The sequence below is a fragment of the Epargyreus clarus genome, unplaced genomic scaffold (genome assembly GCF_041222505.1).
Source record: "Epargyreus clarus isolate Ecla_fem2 unplaced genomic scaffold, WU_Ecla_fem_2.2 ptg000034l, whole genome shotgun sequence".
Taxonomy (NCBI): Eukaryota; Metazoa; Arthropoda; class Insecta; order Lepidoptera; family Hesperiidae; genus Epargyreus; species Epargyreus clarus.
Window position 1 is genome coordinate 13,423,672 of NW_027332239.1, and position 12,029 is coordinate 13,435,700.

The 12,029-nt window shown below is 33.1% G+C and overlaps 1 protein-coding gene across 1 annotated transcript in view; it reads right to left on the bottom strand.

Moving 5' to 3' along the window:
* Nucleotides 1–12,029, bottom strand: part of LOC140756203 (GTP-binding protein REM 1) — a 168,612-nt gene that overhangs the window by 60,306 nt on the left and 96,277 nt on the right. The window lies entirely within an intron of this gene.

Sequence of the window (12,029 nt, forward strand, 5' to 3'; positions counted from 1 at the left end):
CTTTATCACTTTCATTGACAAAAACTTTCATTGATTGAATTGAACTGTCATAGATCAATGAAAAAATTTTCATTGATCTATGACCATAGATCAACAGAACAGAAGTGACATTTTATTGAAGCTCACGATGTTCATACGTGAATTTGTGTAGTTTAAGATCCCACTGCTTAATTTTTATATTAGTGTGTTTTAGTCAAAATATAACTTTTTATAGTTTATTTTAATAAAATAAAATCGATATATGGGAAATTCTGTATCCTAATCTCTAAATTTTCTTCGATATCTGTGGTAAATAATAAAAAATATTACCATAAAATTTATATAGGATAGTATACGGTATTTTAAAATTTCTTTAATTGAATAAATTAACCTAAACATAATTTAATAAACAATCTTTGTATAGCCAGAAATTAATCCTCAAAAAGACCACGGTAAGATTATATAAAATTCGCATGTCACGATGTTAGTTACTGTACTCCTGCGAAACGCTCTTACTGATTTTCATCAAAATTTATATGCATATTCAGTAAGTCTGAGAATTGGCTACTATCTATCTATTTTTCATATCTCTTAAGTGATAAGGGTTGTTCACCCTTAACATTTTTTTTATTTATATGGCAACACAATGTTTGCTGGGTCAGCTAGTACATTTATAAAATGTACACAACTTTGCAATTAATGGTCGTGTGTAAAATAAAACTGAAAATAATAAACATAAATTAGTAAAGATACTTCGCCGCCTTGAAATTGAATGAAGCCACAAACGGCTTATTAGTAAGTTTTTTTTGAATTCTTGACAAATAAAAACATTTTTAGAGAAAATTTACAAATAAATAACTAATACTGCGTAATTTACATAATAGATAAATAATTATTTCAAATATTTTAGGGACATTTTAGCACGGAGACGTGGCAAAACTTTTTTACGCAACTATTTCAATTCTCAAAACTGGGTACATTTTCTTGTTAGGACTGAGTAATCTTTACTAATATACGATAATAAATATAAACAATTTTTAAATCGTATATTTTAAACCAGTCGATACATCTGTATAGATACATTCTTTCATCAAATTATATATTTATATAATAATAATTTATTTAGTTAAACTGTACTATAACATTTCTACGTAAACGATGTACTAAAACTATTATCGACAGTTCTGGACATTTTTTACCTTCTGTTCCATTATTTCATTGTCTTTGACAAGCATGAGTATCAATGAGAAATATACGTCCATACGTCTCGTTTTTAACGGGACAGTCCCTTTTTTCGATGCTTCGTGCCGTTGTCTCCGAAATGAACCGTTGCCATTGTCAATTAAGTAACAGTAAATATTATAATTGTGAAAAAAACATGGGGTGCTCCATTTATCAGTTTTCATAAAGCGCCCCACATTTTTTGCACAATTATACTATTTACTTTTCCTTAAATGATTCCTAGATTGAAAATTATTTTCTACTTTTTAGTTAATTTTATCATAAAAGCGTGTTTTTTATTATTTCTAACTATATTTTTTCAAGTAAAAAGTATTTGACATAAAAAATCGATGTCCCGTTTTGACTGAAGTAATCATTGGTCACTATATTCCATGGTCAATATTTACGTTTGCGTACACTTGAAACGTAAGGTCAAACACTAGTTGTCTTTTTTTATCACATTGTTCTAATAGCTCTGTCCCTTATAGAACATTTGTCTATGTAGTTAAAGGTAATCGTCGCCACGCCAGAAATCTTTTTTACGTGCGGCTATAGATGTTTCACATCAAAAATGTGAAAATTCCTAATGTAATAAAATGTAAAAGACTTCAACTGTGAAAATATGAAGGGTGGTGCGTAAAATATTACGCTACTCACACGCACACACATTCCATTAGCATTCACATCACAGGGTAATCACAGCCGAATTAATTCATAATTGAAGGTGGCCTTACCTCCTTGGACTAAATGTAATATTTCCGGGCATGATGTGGCATTTGTAGCCACAGGATACTTTGTTTGAGAGGTGCTAAATTATGAATGACTGTTTTATGCCTGAGTAAGACTCTTTGGGTGGGTGTATACAGGTTGTTTTATTATTAAGTGTGAATTGTGAAATCCGGAAGTATACGGAGTAACGAAAAATGTTGTAAGGCGGCTGTAATGTAACAAAAACTGTATACATTAAAAATTACAAATACAAATATATTTATGTAGCCGGGAATCAAACGAGTTAATTTTGAAAAGAAGACATTGGTATTATTGCATGTTTCATGGTGAAATAATGAGAGATTACAATTTAAATAAATTAAGTGATTAATGAGTTAAATGCGTTGATACGTATTTCTTACAAAATAGATTTTATAATCTAATGCTACACTTTTAGTTTTTAATAAATATATTCCGCAACTCCTTGCCTTTTTTGTTATTCCCTTTACTTTCAAATTTCACTTTCAGCAAAAAAATCACCCTGTATACATATGTGAGTACAAATTATTCCATTTACACACCAACGCTATCACAGTGGAAATAATTAATAATACGACGCGTTCTCGCAGAATTTAGGCAAATGGAATCGTAATTCGAGTTTCTCATTTCAGTACGCACTGTGTGGCAAAGTAACTGCGAAAATATGATTTTTAATGGCTGACTTATGAAAACTGTTTTAGGGTTCTGTACCCAAAGGGTAAAAACGGAACCCTATTACTAATTTATATTGGTAAATTGACATTTTAAAGAAATTTAGTATATCGTGTTGTTTGTGATAATTATTATTTTATTTAAAAATAGATTATAGTGTACATAATCGAGTCTCTGTCTAGAGCGTGCAGGTTCCCAATGAACTCGCTAAAAATCTTGATATAGATTTATTTAATACCACAAGCGGTCAACTTAAGCGACTAATGGCCGCACAGTTCTTCGGAACTGACGAGTCCGAGTAACTGTAATTCATAGCATGTTTTTGTTTATTTTTTTATTTTGTTGCTGTATATGCCTTCTTTCTCTATAATAGGTTATTCTCTATAATACCTTATTGTACACTTATCCCTACAGTTTCACTTACATGTTTATTACCAATATAACATATACACCTATATTTCTGATATTTATTGTACTAGCGTCTATTACTACGTTTTTTTCTCTGTGCACGTGTCCATTTACGTCTTGTTTCTTTTTGTGTTAATATTTTGTATAATATCAGTGGAAACTTGTTATTGGCCTTTATGTTCCTATTCTTCCCTTTTAATCTATGTATAATTGTATTTAGCTGTAAGTTTACCAAAAGTTGTAAAATAAAATAAAATAAAATACCTATTTAGACATAGCTGAGTAAAAATTTGCATGCTGACGAGGCAGGATAAGAGAACTGTATAATTTTAAGAACATTTGTTAACCTTATTCTAGCAAATAAAGATATATGAATATGAATATGCCTCAGAGGTAAAGATTCAGCTAAAATTTAATCATAGTTTCAATTATGTCAACTTTGAAGGGGTGCAAATTAAATTTGTCCTTACTCGTGAGTCTTGTTACAAAGTCATACTTGTTTAGTGTACCATGTACAGTTAGCTCCATAAGTAGAACGTATTAAGGTTTCGAAAATACCTATGTTCATAAGTAACTGAACACAACTAGCACTATAATTAGATGAACGTTGTGAAGTTGCAAAAGTAAATTAACACTACACTGTCAAAGTAGCTGAACAGTGACATATTATATTAGTTGAATACAGATGTCCATGAGCGGCAGTAGCCACTTACCATCAGGTGGACTGCATGCTCGTCTGCTACTCCTATATTATAAAAAAAGCTATTTTTGCACATATCGGCGTTCAGCTACTTTTGACGCGTTACGTTGTTCATCTGATAATACTATAATGTCTACCTGTGTGAATTGAGCTAGCAGTGATAGCCTAGTGGTTAAGAAACTCGAGCTCTCGATCGAGGGGTCCGAGGTTCAAATCCCAGGCACGCACTAATACTCTAAATTTTCAAAGTTATGTGCGTATTAGAAATAAATTATCACTTGCTTAACGGTGAAGGAAAACATCGTGAGGAAACCTGCATAGCAGGTAACGATATATAAAAAAAATCTCAAAGGTATGTGAAGTCTACCAATGCGCACTTGGCCAGCGCGGTGTACTATGGCCTAATCCTTCTCATTCTGAGAGGAGACCCGTGCCCAGCAGTGGGACGATAATGGGTTGTTGATGATGATGATGATGATGGTGACGATGTGTGAATTGATGATATCCTAAATTAATTTGATGTCAATCTCTGTTCTCATAGAAGTCACGTATTAGTCTTATTTGAGAATAAATTCTTTAAACCTATCTAATTATGGCTAGGGATGTTTTTTAATCTTAGTCTGCTTATCTACTTCTAGAGCTGACTGGACATGAGCGATAGTGCTATCGTTCTACACACCTATATTTTTACATCTTCTGTTGAAAAATTACAACAAGTAATTTGGTGCGTAATAAGTGAGATTGCAAAAAATATTTTTCTAAGTGGATTTTTACTCTTCTGTATGTTAAAGTGGATGTACTTTGTATCATAACATGTTAACATAATTTTCAGGTCTTCATAATTCCATTTTTAATAGAGTGTGATTAAAAATAGAGTAAGCAAAAGTAGCTACATATAGCCTCGCCACAAAAGTATTATTTTTCAGCAAAGTATATTGAATCAGTGTCTGCTTTCAGGATTGTATTCTTAAATTCGTTACTTTGCTCTGAACTCTACTATACATTTCTTTACATTTTACAACTCTACTATAGAATCCTTTGCTTTGCTTTGAACTCTTTTCTATGTTTATTTACTTTGGCCTGAACCCTACTCTATAATACTTTGAACTCCATTCAACAATCCTTTCTTTCGCTTTGTTCTCTATTGTAAAATCCCTTGCTTCGCCCTTGATTCTATTAAAAGTCGATTCAAAATTATGATGTCGCTTTAAAATATTATCATAAAGGTCTATGTTATATTACACTCAACTATCAATCGAGACATGAAATATCTTAATATGGTAGTCCAAAAAGCCGTGATAGCCCAGTGGTTAAGAAACTCGGCCTCTCGATTGAGGGGTCCGAGGTTCAAATCCCAGGCACGCACCTCTGATTTTTCAATTTCAAATGTGCTTATTAGAAATAAATTATCACATGCTAAACGGTGAAGGAAAACATCGTGAGGAAACCTGCATACCTGAGATTTATAAAAAAAATCTCAAAGGTGTGTGAAGTTTACCATGTGAAGGCTCACAGATGCGCCGCTACCTCTGAGGACTGAGCTGGGACGCCTCGGAAATGTAAGAATCTATAATCAGTACCAGATAAGATTAGACTCCTATCAGAGTTCGGCCATAGATAGCTGCCCGAGAGGACTAAGTTGAAACGCCTCGGCTATTATGTACAATGCAATATAACTGCTTACATCACCATATTTCCCGTAAAATAAACATAAAAATAAAAAAAAACAAACATACAGTTTCCCAAAAAAAGGTGAACTCATTTGACGCCTTTGAAATGTAAATCAAAATAACAAACCATCGCGTGCCTCCAAAATGGCGAATTATGATTCCATTTTGCCTAAATTACACGAACCAACGATGTTATGTATTAATTTAGCTGTGATAACGTTTGAAAGAACAAATACATATGTATTTTTTTTATAATATAGGAGTAGCAGACGAGCATGCAGTCCACCTGATGGTAAGTGGCTACTGCCGCCCGTGGACATCTGTAATCAACCCCAGATAGGATTAGATATTCCTACCTGAGGTCGGTCACAGATGCGCCGCTACCCCTGAGGACTAAGCTGGAACGCCTCGGAAAAGTATGTCTTCCTTACCACACCATTCAAAACGGAACAAAGCAGCGCCTAACACTGCTGTTAATAGGTTCTACCACCACCGCAAAGGGTTCTACCACCGTCATGTAAGTACATATTATTTTTAATACCTGAAAGTAAATTTGGTCTTGTGTGAAGTAGCTAATATTTTTCTCGAGTGGCTATGTCTAAGTATCGAAGGGGGTAAAACTATTAGTGGTTCGACTCCGGTACCACTGCCACACCTATTTCTGCCTAGTTACAGCAGTGGTAAGCGCTGCTGTTTTGAGTTTTGAAGGAAATGGTAAGAGAGACTTTACCGAAGCGCATCTGTGGTCGATCTCCAGTAGGAATACCTAATCCTATCTGAGGTTAATAATTATTAGTAATACCAACATCACGTACCTATAGCTAAATTACAGCTAGTTTAAAACTCAATACAACCGTTTATTTGAAAAACTAATGTTGAAAATAAACAAGTCGTTATTTCTATTAAGATTTATTAGCGGCAAACACAAATAGGGTAATAACAATCAATTCGCATAAACAGTTGTAAATAACCGTGATTTATTTATTTAAGGTTTCTTTGGTGTACGGTCGAAATAATCGCGACCTTGGGTACTTATATTGGTATTCTGTACGGTTTCTTATATGGGGACTAAAATGAAATTTTAAATATCTATTACGTTTCAAGAGATAGAGCTCTGTGACAGATGGACAGACGGCGGGAGCTTCTTAAAATCTCTTAAATGGATGGGTAATTGGGTACCCTCAATATATTCCTTAAGGCTGGATCTATTGGCTTTAATTTTGTGCATTTTCCATCTAGTACGAGTAGGTATTCATTATTATTTTAGCATTAGAAGTACATTTTTGGCTGTGGTATTTTATATACACTGTTAAGCACGAGTATCTTCCCATAAATAGAAGATACCAAGACCTTTATCCAAAATTCAGTTACAAGATTAGAAATGCACACATATGAACTAAATAATCCAGTTAAATAAGCTTGTTGTAATTAACGAATATGATTGGAGAATCCTTACGATGTTTACGTGTGTGGTACTCACGTTCTATGTATAGATGTGAAGAAATTTCTGAAATAGGGTCAAGAATTACGTCGGTAGCGCGGGCGCGCGTGTCCGATATTTTCGGATACGTTCGGGTTGCGTCGGCTATTTTCGGATCGGCTGTTCGTTTTAAATTTGGAAAACGGTTAAGATAAGTGCATACTACGGCTATGGATATTTTTCGTAATTTATATTATTATATTAATGCATATTTTAAATTTACTGTTACTATGCTTGATTACAAAACAATGTTTTTGAAACAAAGGCTCTTTTTATAAAAAATACTATAATAGATATTTATATTATATGCATAATTTGACAAATGATTTGAGAATTTATAAATGAAACGTAATAAATTGTATAGAAATTGGCTACCATTACCAGTATAATTTAATCGAGTGAACGATCAAATTATTATGTTTTGATGACAGTTAAGCTTTAGGGATGTCACAAATACAGATTAAAATTGGTTGTCGTTGCTTTCCCGCCATTTAGCACCGGCACACGCCTGTCACGAGTATGTCAATTGTAAATCATGACATTTTTTGCGCGTCATTTATTTCGCCACATGGATTTTGTATTTCAACCAAACTCAATGTTCTAAATGATATCAATGCAACATTAACCAAAGTTTTTGATTTTTTTTCGTGCAAATTGAAGGGTACGTCTTATTCGTGTTATGCTTATTCGTGTTATGTTATGCTTCTGTTTAATTATGCTAAGTATACGTAACGCTGTCATGTTAAAACATAGATAAGTATAGATATCTCACCGCCTTGCAATTGAAGGAAGCCATTAAATGACTTAAACGGCTGACGATTCTGTCAGCCATTTAATAACTGTCACGGTGTAATTTACGCGGAACAATGCCGACATGTGCAGTTTAGTGGTGCAAAAACAAGACGAAATCGAAGAAAAAGTGCGGAGAAATGTCGTCTCATTCGTAAATGCTCTAAAAACCATGTGTTTTTAATATTTTTCAAATTTTGAAACACGAAAATAGATGACAGTGACAATTTCAATTGTCATAACTGGTTACATTTTCTTGTTAGGAGTGAGTAATCTTTACTTATCTATGATTCGAGCTATAAGTAGTACATATTTGTGCCTTTTTTCTAGTATATATAATATTAATATTCTTTACTCACTGAAAAACCAGCGCCGTGGTGCAACACACCATGGCATTAATGCTGAGTGAGTACCTTTTCCGTATGCAATGTATACATACAAGCATAGGGATATACTGTAACGTTTTTATTTAACTATTATATGTATATTTTGGTTTTATTCGTTTGTGTTGCCATTTTATGTATCTTAAGTTTTCTATTTACCTATATCCCACTATTTTGTAAATAATTAACATAATTTGTCGTTGTTATGTGTGTGTACAATGCATTACGTAATAAAGTTATTTCTTTCTTTTCTTTCTTTCTTAATAATTTTGCATTATTTACAGTCTTAAGATGAAGTGTACAATAACCTTAACTCGCCTTTGATGTGGAACAACTGGTGCGCGCGTCACCGCAATTGCAACGTTTGTGTACTCGTATGCTCAACACACATGATGTTTGATACCGGCTTAATTAAATGCACTGTTTGGACTCTGGTTAATTGATCGGCTATCTAATATTGAATCTGTTACTGTTTATTATAATGCTATATGTTACGTAGTTATTAGGTTTGGTTAATGAAGCCCAACGGTTTGTTGTGTGTATTAATTGATACTAATAGTGTGTAGGCAGAAGGTTATTTATTTTATTTCGGTTATTTTTTTAAGAGTGTGGTAAGGGAGACATACTTTTCCAAGGCGTTCCAGCTTAGTCCTCAGGAGTAGCGGCGCATCTGTGGCCAACCGTAGGAATATTTAATCCTATCTGGGGTTGATTACAGATGTCAATGGGCAGTAGCCACTTACCATCAGGTGGTCTGCATGCTCGTCTGCTACTCCTGTATTATAAAAAATGTACATGCAGTTTATGGTAACGACGAAAGGAAGCCCTCAGTGTTGCCACTTTAAATACATTATTGTTGCGATTCGCACTTGACTAATTTTTAGTTCAAGACACGGATGTTCTTACAAACGACCTTTTTAATTTGTTATTTATTACTGAGTCTCAGAATTAAATACTTATTAGCGGCCCTGTCTGAAGGTGAAATGATACAGATTGATATTTTTTTTATAATTATCTCGATTGACTCCTGGTTTAGGATATATTCATTAAAAATCTAATGATGCAGTTTAAATATTCATTAAAATCGGTCTCACGTGTGCTTTTAGTATTTTTTACTAATCTTTATAGTTTGGATTTCGCCATACACGCACACTTGAAAAGTTCATCCTACATACTCGTACACGACATATAATACGAATAAATAAAGTTTCTTAAGAAAACTCCATCAAACTTTTCCGAAATTCTAATGGGAAACTCCATGAAGGTAAGGGTAACACATATTTTTACCTTATTTAACCGGATAACACCGTTGAGTCTTACCTGAAAAATAAAATAATATATTAGACTTCTGCAAAAAATACAACACTGAAGAAAAAGTTTCAATTCTTAAAAGGTGTACATTTTTGAAAATATCGTATGTATTTGATTCCTCAAAAAGTCACTAAAATAGTTTTGTTCGTACTTTACTGTTTATCATTATAGATCAAGATTTTTCACCCTTTCGTATTTTCTGAACGAGCTCGATTTATGTCTAAAAATATTGGGACATAGATGAATCCATCGACAACTCATAACATTACGTTGATATCTGTTAAGCCGTTTGGAACAAGATCAATTCTCAAATATTTTACATCTAAAAAAAAAGTGGGAGCGACATAGACGAATTCAAGGACACCTCAAAATTGTTAATCCGTTTGGGCTGCAGTAGGCTGTGCTAAATCTTTATATATATATATATATATATATATATATATGCGTGTGTAAGTCACTGAACTCCTCCTAAACGACTGGACTGATTTTGATGAAATTTGTTGTATGTGTTCAAGGGGACTTGACATGGAAATTGAAATGGTTTAGATTCACAATTTAGTCCGTGGGAAAAGGGAAAAGGTTTAATTAATTTTTAATTCGTAAGTAGTTGTTGATTTTGGAATGTTTCACATTGGATTCGACAGACTTCGCTACCATCGCAGTTTCAAATATTCTATCTATTTTTCAAACCCCTAAGTGATAAGGGTTGTTCACCCTTAACATTTTTTTTATTTATATGGCAACACAACGTTTGCCAGGTCAGCTAGTAATACAATATATAGCATAAGCTCGAAAAACGTACTTATGAGTTTTTCTACTTATTCTATTTGTCTGTAAGAGTATGTCCTTTATAGAATCGTAAACTATGCATTTGATCATATGATGATCATTAGTAAAGTGTTTGTACATGAGCCCAGGAAGGTTTCTGAGTTGGTACAACCAATTTTAGACAGATGGCGCCACTGACATTTCAATCGAGGTACAAATTTCCAGTTATGTATGTCATGTTATTTTTTTTAAACGCGGGTGACGATGCGTGCACTACTAGTACTGAATAAAATATAAATAATTATAGTTTAAAAACTAAAAACCACGCTAAAATCGCACAAGGAAAATCGTTCATCCTGATTCGTGACGATCCTGATGAGGAGAATGGGATAAAATTATTAAAATCGTGTATTGTCATAAATTTTTAATGATTGTTCATAATTTTAAATTAATCGGACGGTTCAAAGTGGGTAAAAAGAAAGTTCAAAGATTCCGTTACATACATACATACGACCCAAGCTAATAAAAGCGTGGAAAAAATACGCGCGTATTTATACCATTTAACACTAAGAACTATAGGTACGTAAAACTACAAGTGTTACTCAAGGAGCATTTTACGTCTTCCCAAATAAACCATTATTTTAAACCGCTTCAAAACCTGGAGAATCGGCCGTGCCGTGCAAATCGTGCAATTTTGTTCACAAATTGCAATTTGGCAACGTTTCGCGGCCAAGTAAACTGCCAAACGAGAATTTGGCTCATTCTATTATTTGTATTTGGGGTGAAATATACCATATGATGCAATAAAACATAAATATAGTAACACTTAAACGGTAGTATTATTTTGGACGTCAATAAGTTGTAAAAGCTTCTTAGTGTTTTGTTTTGAGAAGCGGCGTAAGGAACGTCAGGCGTGGTCTCCGTTACTTTTTAATAACTTTTCAGTACTGTTTTTGTATTTGTTTACGTATTTCCCATACATTTTCAATCAGTTCTGATACAGTCCTCTAGGACACTGATTGGAAATCTATAGACATCGTACGTGTCAAATTCTGTCGTGGCAATGCAATAACATTTTATGGAACGTGAACAAACAGGAGATATACCTTCGTAACACGACCGCGTAAGCCCGAACCGTGTCTGTCAAAATATTGCATATGAGAATATTATTTTATTTGACACAATACATTCGATGTCTGTTGCAAAAGAAACGTTTAAACGTGTAATAATAATATATATGTTTTGATGTAATGAAATTAAATGAAGTCAAAATAATTCTTTATTAAAGAACTAATATTTTTGGAGCAGTTATAATAAATATCCGTAAATGGCAGAGAAACTCGGGCAAACTAAATAACGGATCGCAAATTATATACACGAAGATACAGACCTCGTCCGCGCCTGACGTGTCTTCCGTGTGGTGCGCCGCTATATACGTCTCTTGTATGCCTCTTGTATGTTGTGTAAATTATTTTTAAAAACTCAGTTTTAAATACTAAGTAATATATTTTATTTATAATACCTATTCAAATATTTGAAACGACATTTAAAGTTAACAACGTTAAAACACTTAAGCAAAATTAACCAACTCTAAGCTGTATGAAAGAAAACTTAAATTTTTAACTTCCCTCAACTTATATAAATAGAGTCAGCTCTTTCAGAAACATAAACAAAATATATTTTAATTAGCCTATTTATTTTCTATACAATTTATGGTACTTTAAAAAACTTTTATATTTTTTTGATACTTTTAACCTAGAAACGTAAAGATCACGCCTTTTGACTATTACTACACATTCATACTCTACCTGTATACAAAGATAGAGTACATTCATGTAAGGTAGATTTCTGAAATGTGAAATTATTTCTGGCTTATTATTAGAGCGTTTAGGTATTCAGTA